The sequence below is a fragment of the Oreochromis aureus genome, linkage group 9 (assembly GCF_013358895.1).
Source record: "Oreochromis aureus strain Israel breed Guangdong linkage group 9, ZZ_aureus, whole genome shotgun sequence".
Taxonomy (NCBI): domain Eukaryota; kingdom Metazoa; phylum Chordata; class Actinopteri; order Cichliformes; family Cichlidae; genus Oreochromis; species Oreochromis aureus.
In genome coordinates, this window is record NC_052950.1 from 9,173,030 (window position 1) to 9,194,018 (window position 20,989).

At 41.7% G+C, this 20,989-nt stretch overlaps 1 protein-coding gene across 1 annotated transcript in view; it reads left to right on the forward strand.

Moving 5' to 3' along the window:
- Positions 1–20,989, forward strand: part of adarb2 (adenosine deaminase RNA specific B2 (inactive)) — a 219,484-nt gene that overhangs the window by 155,910 nt on the left and 42,585 nt on the right. The window lies entirely within an intron of this gene.

Consider the following 20,989-nt stretch of genomic DNA (forward strand, 5'->3'; position numbering starts at 1 on the left):
TGCTTATCTGAAAACAGCTCATTCTGACTGTTAAATATAATGTAATGTGATAATTTAACCAATATGGGCATTAAAAAAATGAACAATACCTTCAGAAAATTCTAATTTTTCTCTTTTTTTGTGTTTCAGTGATACCCTCCACTTCCCCTCCATTTCCTCTAACTTAATAGACATTTTACATTTTCCCCCACTATTGCTTTGCTGTCATCCAGGGACACACATATATGCACTATACATCCTCTTCACCCCTTACTCGTTTCTCCCACCTTCTTTCTCTTTCTGCTTCCCTTACAACAACCCCCCGTGTCAAGCACCGTCTCCTCTGAACCACTTTATAGAAATACAGTTACAGCTTTGGCTTGTTTAGTTGTGGCAGCTACTTCCCACAAAGAGCCCGACTCTCCAGCATAGCTGACATTCAGTGCTTTCTCTCAGTACTGTTAACATAACCGCCGGTTGAGCTTGAAGCTTTTACGTTTTGTGAAGGTAGAGAAACGGTGATCTCGCCGTCTAAAGGTGAAACGCTCATTTGACTCCTTTTCTTTTCATGTTCAAGCTTCACCTTGACTCCCTTACACGTCAACAACACAAGTTGCATAAGCTGCAGGGAGGACAAAGAGCATTTAAATCAAGGAATAAAGAAAACAGCTTGTTAACTCTCCTGTGCAGCATCTGGAAGCTTGACACGCATTCATTAAAAAGAGTGTCTAATGCATCAGAGTTCAGAGTGGTAGTGTGCAATTTAACACTTTGAAAAGGAAGCATAGGCTTAAAAGTAAAACACACACAACAGGTATAGTATTTCAATGTTCTTTGCTTTTTTTTCCCTCCTCAGTTCGATATTGAGTCTCCTTTCAGTCTATTGTCATGCCTTTCCCGCTCTCTCTGTTGGCCTTCTGCAGGAGCTTATGAACGCTGTGTATGCACACGACTCTAGTGTGTGTGTGTATGTGTGTGTGTGTGTGTGTGTGTGTGTGTGCGCACTTGAAAGGTCTGGTGGAAAGGAAAGAAAAGGTGACAAAAGAGAGCATGTGCATTTGTTACAGTCTATCTGGTGTTCTGCTTACTCTGCAAACGCCACCTGATGGATTTTTAGTAAATGTTAAAAGAGCAGGGGCCACAGACTGATTTCTCTGGCACGCTCAAAAGGCTTTCTCATGCGGTTATTTGCATTCATTTCATCCGCAGGCAGTGAAGTGCATATTATATTGTGTCGCCCCAGCTCTGTGTATGTGTGTGTGTGCGAACGTAGCGGTTGGCGGTGAGAAGGATCATGCACTGTTTAAGCCTCTTCTGTCAGAGGATGTTTGTTAGAACCCACATTCATCAGTGCAGAAAAGAGCAGCGCTGTTTTCTCCAAAGGGCAGGTGTAAACATATAGCCACTGTCTCGAGGATAAACATACTGTATCACTGCTGGGTGAAAACCTCACATCTCTGAAATGTCAGCTGAACAGCTCTGTTTGACATACATGCATTCAGTCTGCCTGAAAGTAGGTCCTCCGCAGAGGAATGGTTCAGTCCCTGCTGAAACGTGACAATCGGTGAAGTTTTGTTTAATATGCTCTCACACAATGCACGAGACAGAGTGCACAGGGTCGCAGTGCACAACCCTGCATTCAGAGGGAAACTGACCAGCTCGGATCTAAGGACAGTCTCAAAGGATTTCAATGGTTTATGTTTTTATTTTGTGTCAGTTACAATCTTGATCAATGTTTTAGACCAACATTTGCTTTTATCTGGGCCTCTTCTCACATCTCACAACTTTGATAATCTTCGCCCTATATCAAATCTCCCCTTTATTTCAAAAATTCTTGAAAAAGTTGTCGCCGCCCAGCTTCATTTACATCTCAATGACCATAATCTCTATGAACAATTTCAATCTGGTTTCCGCCCCAATCGTAGCACAGAAACTGCTCTGTTAAGAATTACCAATGACCTTCTGATGGCAGCAGATTCTGGTCTCCTATCCATTCTCATCCTTCTTGATCTTAGTGCGGCGTTTGATACCATTTCTCACAATATTCTCCTGAACCGGTTAGCTTCCATTGGTATTAGTCATACCCCCCTTGCCTGGTTTACCTCCTATCTCTCCGACCGCACTCAGTTTATCCAACTTAAATCCCATTCTTCAACTCTCTTTCCTGTTTCTGCTGGTGTGCCCCAGGGTTCAGTATTGGGGCCTCTTTTATTCATTATTTATATGCTCCCTCTTGGTTATATATTCCGAAAATATAATATAAATTTCCACTGTTATGCCGATGACACCCAGCTCTACCTTTCTTCTAAACCCAATTCATCCCTCCCACCTACCTCCCTCTCAGACTGTCTTATTGAGATTAGATCCTGGTTCTCCTCCAACTTCCTCAAACTTAACAGTAATAAAACTGAAGTTTTACTTGTCGGTACACCATCTATCTTAACCAAATCCCACAGCTTTTCCATTTACATTGAAAATTCTCCCACCCTTCCCTCCCCCCAGGTTAAGAGTTTGGGTGTCATACTTGATAATACTCTTTCATTCCAGTCTCACATTAATTACATAACCCGGTCTGCTTACTTCCATTTACGTAATATTAACCGACTCCGTCCCTTCCTTACCCCTCATGCTGCTGCCATCCTCGTCCATAGTCTTATTACATCCCGTATTGATTACTGTAATTCCCTCTATTTGGTCTCCCTAAAAGGTCCCTTCATAAACTCCAACTTCTTCAAAATTCTGCAGCTCGGATCATAACCCGTACTCCGTTAAGTGCTCATATTACCCCAGTTCTACAGCAGCTTCACTGGTTGCCCATAGAAGCCAGGATAAATTTTAAAATCTTACTTCTTACATACAAGTGTATCCATAAATCTGCTCCTTCATATTTGTGTGACCTGCTCCATATCACCACTGTTTCCCGCCCTCTCAGATCATCATCTGCTATTCATCTTACTGTTCCGTCCTCACACCTTATTACTATGGGAAACAGAGCTTTCAGTCGCTCTGCTCCCCGGCTCTGGAACTCTCTTCCCCCTGCACTAAGAAATATTGACTCCCTCTCCGTATTTAAGACACAGCTCAAAACACATCTGTTTAAACTGGCTTATTCGCTTTAATGCTGATTTTATCTGTTGTCACGCTCTGTTTTGTAATTTTAACTTATTTTATGTATATTATGACTACTGTTCCTTTTATTAATTGTGTTTTTTGTAAGGTGACCTTGGGTTTCTGAAAGGCGCCCTCAAATAAAATGTATTATTATTATTATTATTATTATCATGTATAAACCTTGCATTCTTCTAGAAAAATCATTAGTTCACCTCTGTGTTTTAAATTTCTTGTCCTATTTCTACAGTCATCTTTAAGAGATCCACAGCTTTTATATAACTTCAGCATGATGGGTTAAAGCTGTTTAATGGAAGTTGTGTTAAACGTGTAATTAATAAAAGAAAAAACTACTATGGGGGAAAAAACCTAAGCAAAACCTGCAAAAAGAAAATAGGCCTTGCATGACATGTTCAATTCTTTTTATCCTCATTTGTAATCTTACTGATGAAGAAATGGCAAACCAGTCAGATATCCAAATAGTTTAATTAACTCAAAACATCCATCCATTAAAATTGTGCTTATCCAAAGTCAGGTAAAGATTAGTTTATACTTCCGCATTGGTTGTGTAGGTGTGTAGGGGTTGCTGCTGTTGTTGGTGTTTTTCATTTTTTTCTGGAAATTCTGGTCTTCAAGCGGTTGCAGTGTCTCCCTCTGTATAAACTGGGAATCTCTGAGCTCCTGTACTGATTGAAAAGCGGTAAAAGACAGGCCCGCTCAAGCACTCATGTGTTCAGCCTGACTGCGCCATGCACAAAAATCAATCACAGACTGAAAATGCAAGGCACGACAGATATCAGCAGTTGCAATGTCACATGAGGCAACCATAAGCTAGGTATAAGCAGGCATCCTTACCCACAGCAGCACTACCTTTTAGCTCCTCCTCGGGGATCCCTGGGCGTTCCCAGGCCAGTTGACATATATAATCTGTATCGCAGGTTCTGCACCAGGGTCTCCTCCCAGTTGTTCGTGCTCAGAAAAATCTCCACAGGGGGCGCTCAGAAGCAAACTATACTAACAAAACATCAAACCCTCAGTGTTCTCTTTTCAGAAACACAGTAAAATGGTAAACGGCCTGTATTTATATAGCGCTTTACTAGTCCCTAAGGACCCCAAAGCGCTTTACATATCCAGTCATCCACCCATTCACACACAGGTGATGGCAAGCTACGTTGTAGCCACAGCCACCCCAGGGCACACTGACAGAGGCGAGGCTGCCAGACACTGGCACCACCGGGCCCTCTGACCACCACCAGTAGGTAACAGGTGAAGTGTCTTGCCCAAGGACACAACGACCGAGACTGTCCAAGCCGGGGCTTGAACCGGCAACCTTCCGATTACAAGGCGAGCTCCCAACTCTTGAGCCACGATCGCCCCCAAGTATGTTACAGTATGTTACAATTTGTTGTAATTGCTACTTTCAGTACCAATGCACAAAGTGAAACCTTGACGTACCAAATTGGATCAAGAGGTTAGAGTGTTACTTATTATAAACATGTTCTTTCCTCAACCTCACGCAGGGATTCACACCAACTCTTGAACCCATAGTTTCTGCCACAGTCATAATCAACCATGCTGTATTGCCATCAGTGTTACAGTGTAACCCATCACCCAGTCAGAATGCATTTTTCTGCTTTACTAGTTTCTCAAATACTTCATTTTCAAAACCAGATGAATTAACGAGAAATTACTGTTATTTGACCTCAGACAAAAAAATGGTTTACCATTTATAAGAAGTGGGGATTTACCAGTTACAAACTTAAAGTACAGCACAAAGTCAGCAAATGTCCATTGTTGTGAGAACACCATCAAATCTCTTTAAGTACTTGCGAAGACAACATCCTGACGCAAAGCTGCTAAAATACCCCACAGACCCAGAGTGAAGCTCAAGATGAGTGTATGTTGATCCTTACTAAACAGCCAGAACTTGAAGATAACACATGGACAGACTGAGAGGGTTGTAGTATAGAGGAGATGCAGTAGGCATCATTTTTTCAACCACTTTCCTCAGCTTTGTGGTAATATCTAAATATTTTTACAGACAGATATAGAGTATGTCATCCTTGTTAGAAAGGGTTGTGCTGATATGTGGGCGTCTGCAGGCTAATGCAAAAATAAATATCAAGTAGTTGTAAAATAAAAGTAAAGCATTACAATCCAGAGTCCAGATTTTGCAGAGTCATGCACCATTATTAACTTATTTTTCCATTTTTGCTGTCATTAAATTCTAGCCAGTGCAGCACACACACTAAAGGCCCATTAACTCAAGACAAAGTTACCTGTCCTAACCAGTTCCATTATTTTTACCAATTTCCCTCATGTCAGTGAGGCGCCCCAAACCAACACAACACTGACATTTACCCATGATCCCTTGTTGACTGTTAGGGATTCAGAAAGAGCACCCAGAGCTATGAATCAAATGTCAGCCGTGGCGCTGTGGTGGAAGCGTATCAATATCTGATGATGTATGGCTGGCTCTAGGGCCCTTTTGGCCACAGCAGCACCCACAGCCATGATGCAGAGTCTGGTCCACACTTAGTCATCACCAGCAGAGGGAAGGCCTCTGGATAAATGACTCCTTCAGAAGCAAATGGACTCGCCACAATGCAAAAGAAAATACAGCTGCATAAGTTAAACAGTCTTGCACTCAGTCATCAAACTTGTTCTGCTTCAGACACGAACAAAGGCAGACAAAGGGAGCTGATATTTATTTCCAGTGCGTGCCCTGCTACACTGTATTCAATGGTTCAGCGTTGCTGTGCAGAAGCACGTGATGGTTTTAGTCGACATGTTGTTGTATTCATGTAAATTAGTAACTTTTGTATTGCTATTAAGCAGCACATTGTACCCTTGACAGAACATTACGTTAGACATTGCTTGACAGGGGGGAAAGACAAGCCTGTGAAAGCACCAGTGTTTCCCCTCGTCTTCGCCTCTAATCTCCAAGCCAAGAGGAAAAGCGGCGCTTGGCAACAGATGTTCACGGGCACCGTTCAAAGGGTGGCGCTGAGGTTTGAAGTCTCGCTGATTGCCAGGGTCGAGCCCACCAAAAAAAGCCACAGCGGTATCTTCAAGAGCAGCAGAGATGGAGGCGCGGCCGCTGCGTCTGGGCTGAGGCCGACACAATCGGCCACCCTTTGGAGGGAGCCATCGCAGTGCTTCAGAGGAGCCATTCCACTCTTTTAAGACATGAAAGCCAATTCTAGAGTCGCCCTTCCCCTGAAATGTTTTAAAGCCGTTGCTGCAGTCTCTCCACCTGTCGAAAAAGCAAACGGTTTTCCTGGATTTATTATTTCTGTGGCTTCGCTCTGTCTGGCATAAAATATTACTGATTCCAGACAGAAAAGCTCTGTTGGGAGATGGAGAATAGAGTTGGACTGATAAATCCGTGAGCTGACACGTCATACCAATATATGACTTTTATTAAAAAAGTCAGTGTCCCACACCTCTGTTACGATAGAGTCCATCTCTGACCACAGCAGGTGAATATTATTTTGCTGTGATTATTTTCTTCTATCGGATATGTGGCTTCAGAGATGCTCCTAGTGGGGGAAGGTCATATTAACAGTGAGTGAAGCCTGCACTGCTCCTCAGCCTGGTTTTTAATCCACATTTGTCTAAATGCTGATTCACAAAGGCATGAAGAGAACGGCCATTTTGCTGACTTCATCAAGGATCTCCCTCCGGGTTTCCAGCCAGGTGTATTTGTTGTATTTGATATAATCACCCTGCAGCTGGTCAGCTGACATAAATATCCATGCCAGTTTGTTATGTATCTGAGGCTGTGATTTGCTTTTTTCCTTAGCTGAAGAGCTGCATTGAGCTTTTGCACTGATTGGAGAGTGGCACTTAGAGCCAAACAAAGGTGCATCAGTGAAATATGCTAGACTGAAATTAATCTGTATTGTCCCTTCAATTTAACAAAAAATAGGTTGTAGATACAAACAGCATTAGGGAGCATTAAGAGGTAGGGTTATTCAATATGACGATATATCGGATGATGATATAAAAACATCTATCGTTTCATATTATACACTATCGTTTCGTGTTGTCACAAAATAAACTGTTTACGGTAATATTTTTTCATCATTTTGATGGTCATTGTAGTGGTTATATTAATTTCTTAATGTTCTCTCTTTCTCTTATATTTAAAATAACCACACTTTTACGCGTACTTTCATTAGCAACAACAACGGTAAAACCATCATGTTGCTCCGCCGTCCGCATGTTTATTTTCCACATAAACCTTTCGCAATAAAGCTCAAGATCCTGTTGAGACTTTTCAAATTAAACTGAAGTATATGCATTATTCTCAAACATCAAATTTCAGAATATGCATCAAACAAATTACCTCAAATAAAAACATGAACTATAAATGGCACAGAGAATACCAGCATGACCAGTGAAATTGTGGCAGAACCAGGTAGCTCCAAACAGAAGGACCAGTCAAAACAAATCGAGGACCTTATTTCTTAATGAGGGGCTACCTCTGTACCATGGACATGGTTTGGTAATGAAAAGTCTGACACAGACCAGAAAACTGTACTATGCAAATTATGCAGGAAACTGGTCCCCACCATGGACTCAAACATGACAAACCTCTTCTACCACCTACGCAAGAATCGCGTGAAAGAGTATGGAGAGAGTTTACTGATGAGAAGCAAAAAGGAGCCGTCAGGTGCTCAAAATAAACCTTAAACTCAAACATTAGAACAGGCTTTTCCCTGCAGCACGCCGTGTAATAAATACTCACAAAGAAAATGGGCGGCCGTTACAACTTATATCTAAAAATGTATAGTTTTATACTTGACTCGACTGCCTGAGATTCACTGAATTTACAGAAAACGCACTATTTTGCAATATATATCTGTATCTCGATAAGAAATGTTTTATATCGGGATATGAGATTTTGGTCATATTGCACAGCCCTACTAAGTGGCGGCCACACAGAAAGTATATCATTTCTTGCGAATTGCGTTGTTGCTGATGTCTGATTGCTAGCAGACATTTCAGCATATGCTTGCCAAGGTAACCCCCAAATGTATCTAACACTTAGTTGCTTCAACTGCTAACCTCAATTTTTCAGCAAAATTTGCCAGTGGGTATTGCTCCCATCATCACCTGAAGTCTCTGAATTTCAGTGACATTCAAAGGTCTGGAGTTGCCACTTGACACTTCCTCCAACAAATTTTAATATAAAGTTTTCCTCCTGGTGCTCTGAGTCGACGTCCCTTCAGTTCTGAAAACAAAGATAAGAGCTGAAGACTTGATACAGATGAAATTTGAATACTTTTCCTAAAAGGAACAGCAACAGAGTCTAGCTTAGCTTTGTAGCATTACGTAACCTGTGGTGTGTAACCAGCGTCTCAAATGGCATTCTTCTGTAAATATACTTCCTATAGTTTGTGCATTTTAGTCCACAGTTGAATGTGGAAGAGTGTAATTTTTTCACCCTCAGTGGTCAGCCTCTTGGCTAGTAGCAGAAGAGGACAGAGCACAAATAATCTTCAGCTAGCAAAAGAGTATCGATGCTAGCAAGCTAGCTAACAACTGCAGGTTTTCATCAAGTACTGACATTGTGGGTGCTGTTTGGTGTTTATGTGTAAAAAAAATAGCATTTTTAATATAAAAGACAGTTTAAATGGTCGTGGATGGTTGAAATGGTCACATAATGCAGTGGTTTCTGCAAAAGTCTAGTGTTGGATCATTTTTTCTGGTGATTTGAGGTAACGGTACTGTGCCAAACTTCACGCATTAAATGTGATTAAATGTATCGCGTACTACATGTAGGTTTAATAATGGAAGTATCCATATTGTGGGATATGGCATCTTATTTGAATACGTTAAAAGCTTTTCAATGCCAGGAAAGGAATCCTGTAATTTTAGCTCCCAACATTTAGCCCTAGTTGTTGTAGAGATCTTTCTGATTCATTCTCTCAGTCGAATCACAGCAGCAATTAACCCAGAAGTCTCTTACACATGAAGTCCCTCAAGATTAATAACTATTGATTTTTTTAAGTGACAGTTAAAAAAATTGGTAAGCGCTTAATTGAGATTGTGACTGCAAAGTGTCTCTAGGGCAGTAGACTGTCCACTGCTGCTTCCGTTATTCCTTAGTACACACATATAAAACTTGGAGCAAAGAGGTCGGTCTCTTTCAGGCTCGCTCTCTGTCTCTCTGTTAAATCATGGGCAAATTAATGGGAGTTGTGTGAACAGCCCTCGGGGGCCTCTGGAGTGGCTTCCTCCTCCTCCATCCTCCCTTAGTCAACAATGTACTGTAGATGATAGACTCTTGTTAAATCCTCGTGGCTGACCCTCTCATTTCCTCCTCCGTCTCCATACAGAATCTTTTCCTCTCTCTCTCCACCCTTCCCTCCATCTCTCTCGGGGGTAGGTCGTGTTATCTTTTCACAGGAGTCCCTCTGCTGGCCTTTGGTGCATAATGTATAAAGCCGCTGGTGTGTGTTTTACACTGTGCCTGACATTATTAAGTCGTTTTAGGCATATCGCTGCTTTTATCTCCACCGTGGAGGTTAATCAGAGGGGATTTATACCGAGACGACTTAGGCGCGCTCCATCTGTTGTCACCGTGAACCTTTTATTTATTTCTTTTTTTCTCTTGCTCTCTGTGATCTCCTCTGCCCTGTGCATATTTTAAAGACAAATTCAGGAAGAGCATGTTAACTCATCTGTGAGCGGTAAGGTGAAACAGAAGTGCCATAAAATATCTGTCAGATGCCACAAAGGTCTTTTTGAGGCATTAAGAAAATGTGACATAATTGCATGTAAAGTTTTCCTCTGAGGTTTATTACAGTAATCCAACCAAACGAATAAGCATAATTAAGCTGTGATGTGAATTATAATATAGAAAGGTTTTAGATTGTGGCAGATGCTAACTCACATTTGCAAGACTTGTTTTTTTATCAGGAACACTCTGTTGCTGTTTATTCATTATTTGTTGCTGCTTGTACCTCTCTGCTCACCACATAGGGTAATTTAAATGACAGGGGAGAAACAATTCTCCATGACCATCGCTAAACTGTAAAATCACCACAGACTGCAGTTTTGTTCTCTTTGGTTAACTTTCACATGCCCTGTTCCTTCTCTGGATCAGTTCTAATTATTAATGAATAGAGGTACATGTTGTCCCTCTACCTGTCCACAGTCCAAAGACATGTATGTTAGGTTAACTGGACCTTAAATTGGATAAGTGGAAGATAATGGAGAAGTGGTTAATATTCGTACCAAATCGTTGGCATTTCAGGGGCAGAAAGACAAAAGTTTTCAGGAAGAAAGCAAGAAAGAGGGAATTTCTTCTTTTTTTAAAGTCATATGTCCAGCACATGCACATGCATTATAATCAAGTGTATGTTGACCTTTCATCTCAAGTCTGATTTCGTGATTGCCCTTTACATAAAGACATTTCTATAAGCTGATGCAGTAAAGGTAACACCATCATCTCACTCTTTGGTTGCACAGAAGAGGAAATAACTATTTAGAAAGTGCTGGTTTAAAAAAAACAAAGCTTATTGAGGGACCTGGCAACCATGGTTTCCAGATTACAACCACACCAAACATGGAGCCACAGATGGGCCGAGCCCTGATAGCATCTATGTTGTATCTGGCTGAGCTTGTTTGATCAGATGAAGAGAATTAAGATTGATAATGAGTTTCAGAGACAGTCATGCATAGCATCTGCCCTTGTTGGTTATGATTCAGTAGCTTCAGCTCGATCTGGCTTGAATGCTGGGGTTTCATTTCCCAAATTAATGTTTGGATTTAGGCTTAAGTGCATTAGTAACTTTGAACAGATGTAACCAATCAGGAGACATATGAAGTTTAGCTTTTACCAAAGGTTGGGAAACACTATTTAATTTTAAATCATCCATGACAAAGTTGTTGGGAGTTTGAAGGGTGAACATGTACATTCAGCTCAATTCAGCTTTATTTATATAGCTCAATTCAGCTTTATTTATATAGCACCAAATCATATGACCCCTATGAGCAAGCAAAAACAGCAGCCTCGAGGTGCTACAGGATCTCTGAAGCAGGATTCAATTCAATTTCAATTCGACAGTAGGTGAGGAATTGTAGGTGAAAGAAGGAAAACAGGATGAAAGACATTTTTTAGAAGCAGGAAAAGCCTTGTTCTGACATGCAGTGTTTTAAAAGGATGACAGTGCTTGAAATACCGTCCAGAAATGACTAAGTGACAAGCAGCTGTAGCTGTGACTCTAAGATGATTCAAGTTCCTGAGTGTCAAAATCACACAGTTGCTTTTTGGATTAGGCGCTTTTTAGGTCTGAGATGTAGTCCAGCCTGGATTAAATGTCTCTTTTTCAGCTGGGACTGAAATATATTCTATATTTTCATAGTGGGATTTAGTCTCTTGGGACCAGAAGATGCTGAGGTTGTTTTAAAAATGTGAAGATGACCTCCTTGTGGAGCTCAAGGTCATTAGGATTCATCTTGTGGGGACATTGAATGTTGGTCCTAGCACTGAACCCTGTGGAACACCATAATTGACCTTAGTGTCTGAAGAGGACTCTCCATTTACATGTACAAACTGGAGTCTATTAGATAGATATGATACAAACCACTGCAGTGCAGTACCTGTAATACCTACAGCATGTTCTAATCGCTCTAATAGGATATTATGGTCAAATTTCATGGCAATCCATCCAGTAGCTGTCAGAATATTTCACTATGAATATCAGATGGAGTCAGCAGGATAACTTCCCTGAGGCTCATGAGTGCCTCTGCAAATGTCTGTGTCCATCAAGTATGTTTTTAAAATATTTAAATAATTGTTTGATATGTGTGTGTCAAAATCACACAGTGGTGCTATATTTTCATAGGCAGGTTGTTTTAAAAATGTGAAGATTAACTAAATTAGGATCATTAGGATATAAACCCTAGGGACCATGAGAAACTTTAAAAAATCATGAAAAGCCAAAATAAGGCACCGTTCACACCAAATTGTACATCAACTCTACACATTTTCCTCTGGGCAGCATTGCCGTTAATGCATCTGGATCTAGCATCTAGCCTTCTCTTATCTACACTAGAACCAGATGGCACTTTCCTAATACATAAAAAATGCTGCAACAGTGTCTCTTCACAAAAAAAAGGCACTTATTTCTGCACAGTGATAAGGTTTATGGTTGTAGTTCAGTAGAAATAAAACAGTTACTCAATGATGCTCTTCACAAGGCGTGTGCATGATTTCTGCAGAGATCTCTACAACCGATACCTCCCAACCTAGTCAGGTAAATGAAGAGCGCTGTAGACAAGATCAAATTTGTTGGGGTTTTTTGGTGGAATGAACTGACCCTTTAAGACTGGATCCACATGGACATTTGTTTTATCCACTGATCTGTCTGCATCCAAAGTGGCGGACCATCCAGTGAACCCACAGGCTAACGTTATCATCCTCAGAGACACGCTGGGTCTGTGGCTAAAAATCCCATTGCACATATATTCTAAGTGGTCGCTTGTCCTTGTCATGAATTTGGCTGTACAGGAGGGGTGGATTGTTACACTGTAACACAGGGATTGATTGCAGCCCCAAGTGGAGAACATCAAAGCCATAATGAAACACTTCTATGTTTAGCATCATTTCTAGAAAGCGGTGCCCTTGGTTTTTTGGATGAGGTTATCATTTTTGTGGTAGCTCATCCTTGACTCTGATCCTTACCACATGCACCAAGCTCGTCGTCGTGGTTTCCACCTTTTCAAGCCTAATGAGGAATCTCTGTTTGAGCTCTGCTTTGCTGCTGGAAACCTGTGGTGCAGCATTGCATCTTCCCCCTATCTCTCACCCACACTGGGGAAAGACGGAGAGGAGAGCTGTGGCAAAGACAGATCAAATGCACCATCTCTGTCATTCTCTCTCACTCTCTCTGGTGCTCCTTCATCTGCCTTTGTTCTCTCTTGCTAACATCAAGCATGTGGTTTGAAAGGGAAAAAGCCTCTTGTTATGATGACGACGGCCGCATGGTGCAGCCCGGCTGCCTGATCTGACTGACAAGGCCCCGCTGTTCAGGCAGAAAGTTTGACACACACACACACACAGTGAAATCTGTTCCATGGGCTGCAGGGCCATCTGGCCATAGCACAGGAAAAGGTTAGATCTGGTTAGAGGCGAGGTGCAAAAGTGTTTCACAGCTTTCCCCAAATTTTACACAGTTCAAGTCCTGCAGGTTGCACTTTGTCGCTATCACGTGGCACAACCACATCTCTCACTGTCAACAAAAGGCAAGACAGCAGAGCAACCGCTGAAAGGAGATCTGAGAAGTGACATATCAGTTTTGTTTTGATTTTCCTCTTATGATACAGATCGAGAGGCCAGCAAGAGAAGGAGCAGAAAGATTTAGGAGCGAGAGCAATGCTTTACATCATATGGAGAACAAACAAGAGGGAAATCTGTCTCACCGTGAGGAGTCGGGCTTTTTTGAGAATCTAAAAAGCCCCCAGAGGCAGCGTTTCCGCCAAATGAATAGATATCCATTTTCAAAAGCCTCATGCTCGGCGGCAGGCGAGGGATGGGGAGAAGGGAGGCAGGGCTGATGGTGGAGACACAGGGTGGGTGGGTGGTGGTGGAGGTGGGCAGGGGGGATATCTAGGCAGAGGGCAGACACTATTAAAACTCGGGAGAATGAATTGTTAAATACCTCTATAAAGAAATATAAGACATGGCCCCATTTTTATGCTGCCTGGGCTGCTCTGCAGGCGGGTGATAAGGTGTGAGGGTGGTGGGTTGAAGTGTGTGTGTGTGTGTGTGTGTGTGTGTGTGTGTGTGTGTGTGTGTGTGTGTGTGTGTTTCCCCAGGGTGGGGTAAAACTCATGCAGTGATGTTCATGGAGGAGTGACACACATGGACACACACACACTCAACATGGCTGCTTCAGTTTCACCAGATTAACTGAGGATGTGCAGAAACATACGGGCAGCGTTACCGAGGGCCTTAAAACACAATCAGTGATGAAGCTGGAGTTTTCTGTCAGTATTTCCATTTGGGGGCCGTAGTGCTGAACAATAAATTACACAGTTGAACTTTTTTTTTCCTGCCGCGCACACACAGGCACACACGCCATCGCCCCTGCCAGCACACGCAGACTTCTAGGTCAAGCAGCAGTGGAGAAAATTTTCCTGTTGACATTTTGTGTTTCTGGCACAATATTGACTTCAGAGGAAAGGCAGCAGGAGGACTGTTGGTGAATTTCCACATTACCTTGGAGGAAGACGCCAAACTGTTTACGTGCACAAACAGACGGGGGGCGGTGAGGGGTGAATGGTTGGATGGACAGATAAAAAATATGATAGCAGTGTATTGAAAATTCTTACCTACATTTAACTTCATTCTTTATCACAGTCACAAATAATTTGAAGACCAGAAACCTGCAGATATGCTTTTTACTGTGGTCTCAATGTCTTTGTTTTGGTTTTGTGACTTAAGAAAGCTGTAATAAATTTGACAGTAAGAGTTTAAATGCATTCACGTCAAATGACGTAGCACTATATTGCACTGTATTATTTCACCATTATGTTACTGTGTTTGCTTTATCTGTAGCATGCTTCTTGTTTCCAACCAAACAGCAGCTAGCTAGTTAGCAGAGGGGAACGTTTATCTTTAGCTGCTAGATTCTAACTAAAGGGACGATTGGTTGCTTAAATGCTGATGTTGTAGCCATGAGGAATATACGCCACAGTTGGTCGTATATCTGGCTACAGTATTTTTTACAGGGATCCATGCTAAGAGGAGATGGCGGTTAATTACTTCTTGCTTTAAAATCTGATTTCCAAAAGCAGATTTTTTTTAATGGAAACAAGATAAATAAAGTTGAAATGATTGTATTTTTCCATGTGTTATCAAGTCATTGTTTTTTCTTTAGCCCACTCAAAAACACCCATAACTGGGCCCTAACTACCAAACTGATGCTCCCATATCTCCCACACAGACAGTATCAAATCTATTTTGATGTCTCAACATGAACATTTTCACCATTTCACTCTTGATGTTTTGAAGCCAGCTATAACAAGCAACTTGTCAATCGGCGGTCATTAGGAAATGATCATTAAACTTATTACTTATATTTAAAACAGGGGCTCAACGTTTACCTTAAATGTGTGACTGAGCCTATAAACTCATAAGGAAAGTCTTTTTAAGTCTTTCCAACCACAAGTATCGCCCCCTGGTGGCTATTAAAAGAATGTAGGCTTAGGCACTTTTGCACTGGGTGCACTTTTCAGACCATGTCCATCTTTTGCACTGTCCGTGGCCCTTTTTGATGAGTTTCAAGTTGATGAGTAATATGTTAAATAATCGCGTCCTGAGTCCTGACCAGAATAACTGCTTTAAACAGCAGAGGCAGAACTACATTTTTGTATATAACCACCCACAAATATGTAGAATCACATGTATTTATGCATATTATACATTTTAAGAAGTGATCTGGGATATAAGAACAACGGCTACCATACAAACTAGAGCTAAGCTGCACAGACCACAGGGTGTGGACGCTAGAGGGTTGCCAAATGTTGCTAACTGATGTAGTTACAAACAGGCATGAGTGCGACTTGGAGCGACTTGGATTTCAGTTATTCCAGACGGAGTCAGAGGTCACTGTTTCTTTCTAATTTTGCTTTAATTTTGCTCATTTCAGCTCCCCCTGATTCGAGCTGATTGTGATATTACGGCAGTAAATTTCATCGTGCGCAGCTGCAGATGTTACTAAATAACCGCCGTTGCTTGTTTTCTCCACCCTCGGGATGCCCGGAGGAATTGCCAAGTAAATTGGTCAGAACTAATGCGGCAAAGACACCAGGTGGGCTGAGCAACACAACAGCCACTACAGCAGTTTCCTGAGGTGCATTCAGAGTGCAGTTTATATCAGTTACCTGAGACAGAGTTTGAATACCAAATTCCCAAACGTAGCTGTGGAGGAGCGGCGCTAACCTTGATGTTGATCCGAAAGCAAGCCAGCCGGCCCTCCTTCTCGCTGTGCGGCAGGCCGAACTGATGTTCTCCCTGACCGAGGAGTGAGATCCTTGGCCCCGTTTTTCTGCCACATTAGGCCCACACTAAAGGTGGCACTCAACTCCCCCACTGAGGAATGAGTGTGTGTATGCGTGTGCCAATGTGAGGAAAATGATAGGGGGACACAGTACAGACAGAGGTATGTATTTAGATATTTGATAATATAAACAGAGGAAAGAGAATGCAGGAAGGGAGCTGAGGCCTTTTTTTCTTTTCAGTCGGGTGATGCAGATTAGGTTCATGATTATGCTGTTTCCATGTGGAAATTATAGGTTCTGAATCACAGTCGGCACATCACTGCCCTCTATCACAAACCAACCTGAGAGACAGAGTTAGCAGGAGGAGGAAAAAGGAAGAGAGGAAAGGAATGAAAAGGCAAGGAGGTAAAAAAGATGAGACGAGAATGAGGAAAGACGACTCGACAGAGAAAAAGAGTGACAGGGATGAGAGGAGAGCGAGTTAAAGGAGAGTTGGAGGAGGAGGAAGAAGCAGGAGGGAGGGACAAGAAGCTGGGCTGTTTGCCAGGGTCTATTCCACCTTTGCTCTCCGGGCCTTTCCGAGCTGCCACGTTCTCTCACCTCTGTAATGTCATCAATGAAAAGGCCTTTAGGAGGGATGGAGGACTTGACTCTGGGTTCAGAATGTGCCCGACACCAGCTGACGCTGCCAAGCCAAGCAGGATTCTGTTCAAATTAATTGGATGTCACTTTCAGGAGCAAGAAACAAGGCAGGGTTTTTTTCCCCACAGGTTTTGTTACTGCGTGTAGAATCAGAACATTTTGCAGGACTCGTGGCAGAGCGAGGACGGTTTTCTCTTTGTAATCTTCTACATACTACGGATTATTTTAACTGTGGAATTTTAATTATAAACTCAGAATAAATTGACAGAAATGTTGCCAAATATTAAATTTCCTTGTCTTTTGGCAAAAATCTATGTGATTTATATTTTTGTTGGTTTTACTCGACATTTAATGAATAACAACTATCCACACTTTGCTCTAACTTTGTGTTTTTTAAAGGACAACATCCACAAAATCTTACTGGACATTTTATACAAAGCAAAGCAAATGACTGGGTAACAAAAATAATTGAGGCTCTTTGTGTTCATATGAAATTATATTTTTAGTTCATTTTTCAAGCATATTGTCAAAAAAAAACAAACCAACACATGGTTACCAGGTTGTTCTTTATTTCTTTATTGCTGTAGAAACCTGTTATTCTGACATGTGAGAGATTTATGCTTTTTATTTTACACCCTCTACAGGTCATTCCCTACACAACAGGTGTTCCACCCATTACAGGTATCAAATTTAGACTGTCAGTGTCAGGTTTACTAAAAAAGCTTGTTAGCGGCACTCCCAAATAACGCTCGTAGGCGTGATTATATTTATGGGTAATTAATAAATGTACACAAATTATGTGTTTGTTAGTTGTTACACATTATTATGTCTTTTGCAAATGTGGTGGAAGAGTTAACTAAAAATTGAATTTCACTGTCACCACATAACATCTAACAAGTTTTAATGGAGTCATTCATTCGTCCCTCCTTTGTAAACTTTGATGGTTTTACAGCAACAGCTGTCAATATTGTTGTAGAGTTAATATAGTTATAATTGTAGATATTCATAACTATGTAACTATATAGTTACAGTTATTCATATTAACGATAAAGTGAAAGAAAAAGACTGAGTGTCCAAGTCCATCTGCTGTGCTGACATAAAAATACATTAGTGAGTATCAGCTGTTTCCTATTAACAACAGTACAAAAGGTTGGATGCCTCTGAAAGAGAAATATCTTTAACAGGGAAACTAATTACTGTTATTCCACACATGCTGCAGGTCACTGAGTAGGACTGTGCGTATTAAAGGTGCAGACTGTTAGTTTAAAAGTGGATTAAAGCTACTTATAGTAAATGTGTCTGTTTAAGACCTTGAAAAATGATCTGAAGCGACCAATAAAATGAAGAAAGTGAAAATCTCCTCTATAGCTTTATGCTGTGTTGTAGGGCAGCGGTCCCCAACCTTTTTTGCACCACAGACGGTTTATGTCTGACAATATTTTCACGAACCGGCCTTTAAGGTGTCACAGATAAATACAACAAAATAAAACCAGTACCAGTACCAAAAATAAGAAGATTTATTCATAACACACAGGAAAAGACCCAGGGAAACCGAGTTAACGATAAAAACAATAAAAAAAATAATGATAAAAACCGAGAAAACCATACATTTCACACCCGAGCCTCAGCTCTCGCGGTTGGGGAGCACTGTTGTAGAGAGATCAACTGAAGCTGGGCTATGGCAAAGCTGCTTGTACCAGTGCAAAGCTGTTGTTCTGGTCTGTCTGTATTCCTGTTTTTTATGGCCACTATCTCTGGATAGTGACCTCAAGAATAAGATCCCAGAGTAGAGCCACTACTCCTCCACATCAGAAGGAGCCAGCTGAGGTGGTTCAAGCATCTGGGTAGGACGCCTCCTAGGTGAGGTGTTTCAGCATGTCCTAATGGGAGGAGGACATGCAAACCCAGGACACACTGGAGGGATTACATCTCTCAACTGACTTGGGAATGCCTTGGTGTTCCCCCATCAGCTGGGGTGGGAAGGAGGGCTGCCCTGAAGATCAGACCCAGATAAGCAACAGAAAATGGCTGAATATCTATCAGAATGTGGACGCTACCCTTACTGTGTGTTTGTCCAACATGAAAGAAAGCCCAGAGATGTTATTCTTCTTTTTTATCGACTCTATAATTCCGACCTTCTGCTGCTCGTGTTGTAAACCAAGTAGTTGTGTTGGCTGAAACTCTTGGCAAACGGCCATGATGGAGTCCAGAAGATGCCAGTTTTCTTTTGGACTGGAGGCACAGTCCAAAATGTTGTGCAGCTGCTCCAGTAGATTGACTGTGTGCAATATTTGACAGTGCAGACTTTCTAGAGTAATATAAGATGAATTGTAAATGCACTGGCACTTTTCTACTCTACTTGAGCACTCAAAGCTCTTTATACAGCATGTCTTATTCAAGGGCCTTCTATCTAACATTCACACGTGTCATACTCCAATGAATGCATCAGAGACCAATTTGGGTTTAGTATCTTGCCTAAGGATACTTAGGATACATGCAGGAGGAGACAGGGATCCAACCACCAACCTTTGGATTAGTAGATGACCGGCTGTACCTCCTTACCTACAGCCACCCCACATATTCTACTCACTGCACCTTTAAAAGTGTCTTGAATTGAAAAAGAGAAGTATTTTTGTATACCTGTTTACTCACTGGTGATACATGTAAAACATAGTTCACGTCCCAAACTGTTTATTTGGTTTTGAGTTGTTTCATGAAGAGTTTCTTGGCTTTAAAATGTTTTTTGGCATGACAAAGCAAAATATGCCTGATACCTATATTTCAGTGGTAAATTTGGAACGAGGATGTTTACTGATCATTGCTGCTGACCTTAAAAATGGCGGAAAACTGCCAGCAAAGCCGAGTAACAGTGAAGTGTTAGCCAAGCATCAAGTAAATATCGGGAGAGGAAATGTGTCTTTTCTTCTTGTCTTTGTTGTCTGTTGTTAAAAATATGGAGACTCGCCTCAGTTGTGACCTGTCATCCAACCGTTAGCTGAGAACCTCTGTGATAAGTTATTCACCGTGATGACTTTTCACCGCTCCTTCCTGTTCTACTCGCCGAGAAAGCTTCGGGCTGACACCGGTGTCAAAGCGCCAATATGCCCGTGTCCATACATACACACCCACACGCCACCCACCACAACACAAGCTGTGAGCACCTCCACCGCCAGTTCCTACTGTGAGAGTATTTCACAGCCTTGACGAGGGCTATAATGTACAATATGCTCACTAATTCATTTGCTCTCCTCGCCTTTTTTTTCTTTTTGCCCTTAATCTCTCTGCTCCTCTCTCACTCTGTACGTCTGTTACTGTGGCATCTGTTGATGTCCTTTTAGCCACTGCGGGCTTCAGTCTGTCCAAAAGGCCCACTCCACTGCCACTCTGTTGCCATCTCCCAGTGATCCGTTTGCGCTCTACAGTTGGCGTGGAGACTGCTTGGAGACTAAGCCCTTAATTACTACTCGAGTAAAGAGCATTAAAAATTCCAAAGGGTGTGAAAACCGTGCCCATGCCTCGGCAAACATCTGGTGAACAGTGTGGATTTAGTGGATGTCTGGTGAGAAGTGTTGAGTCGGAGGTGGAGGGGTAAATGTACATAGAGAGCACAGTTTTATTTCATACTTTGCATTTTATCTCCAGTAAATCAACATGTGTAACGTCGGTCAGACCGAGACGCAAAAAAAAACAAGTTTTTAGAGGCGCTCCAAATGGCAGATGGTGGAGGAAATGAGAACTGATCGTGCACTCCAGTGAAGTCAGACAGGAAACAATGGGGTCTGGGACAAGTGGCTTTTATTTTGGGATATGCTGACAGAAACAATAATGAGTAAATGACAGCATATATCCAACTCTTCTGCTGTTAAAGTTAACGGCTACTCAGTGAAAACGTTTTACATTTGCATCACAATTGCAACACTGCTTGGTCAGATCATGTAAGCGGGAAGGTTAAGTTGGGAAAAGCTTAAAAAAATGTGCATGTTGTGTCTCTTTAACAACCAGATGAGGATATAAAGATTAAACGCATCATCTAAGATCTAAAACACACATGGCTATCAGGTATCATTGATTTAATAACACTGTGTGTTGAGCTTTCCAGCTGAAACATTTCAATAATAATCAAGTTGCTGTTGGAAATCTTATTTTATACCGATGCCTCGAGCATTTCGATGATATCTCTATGCACTCATAGCTAAACAGGTAAGTTGACTTTTAGGATAATCTCCCTAAACCTCACTCT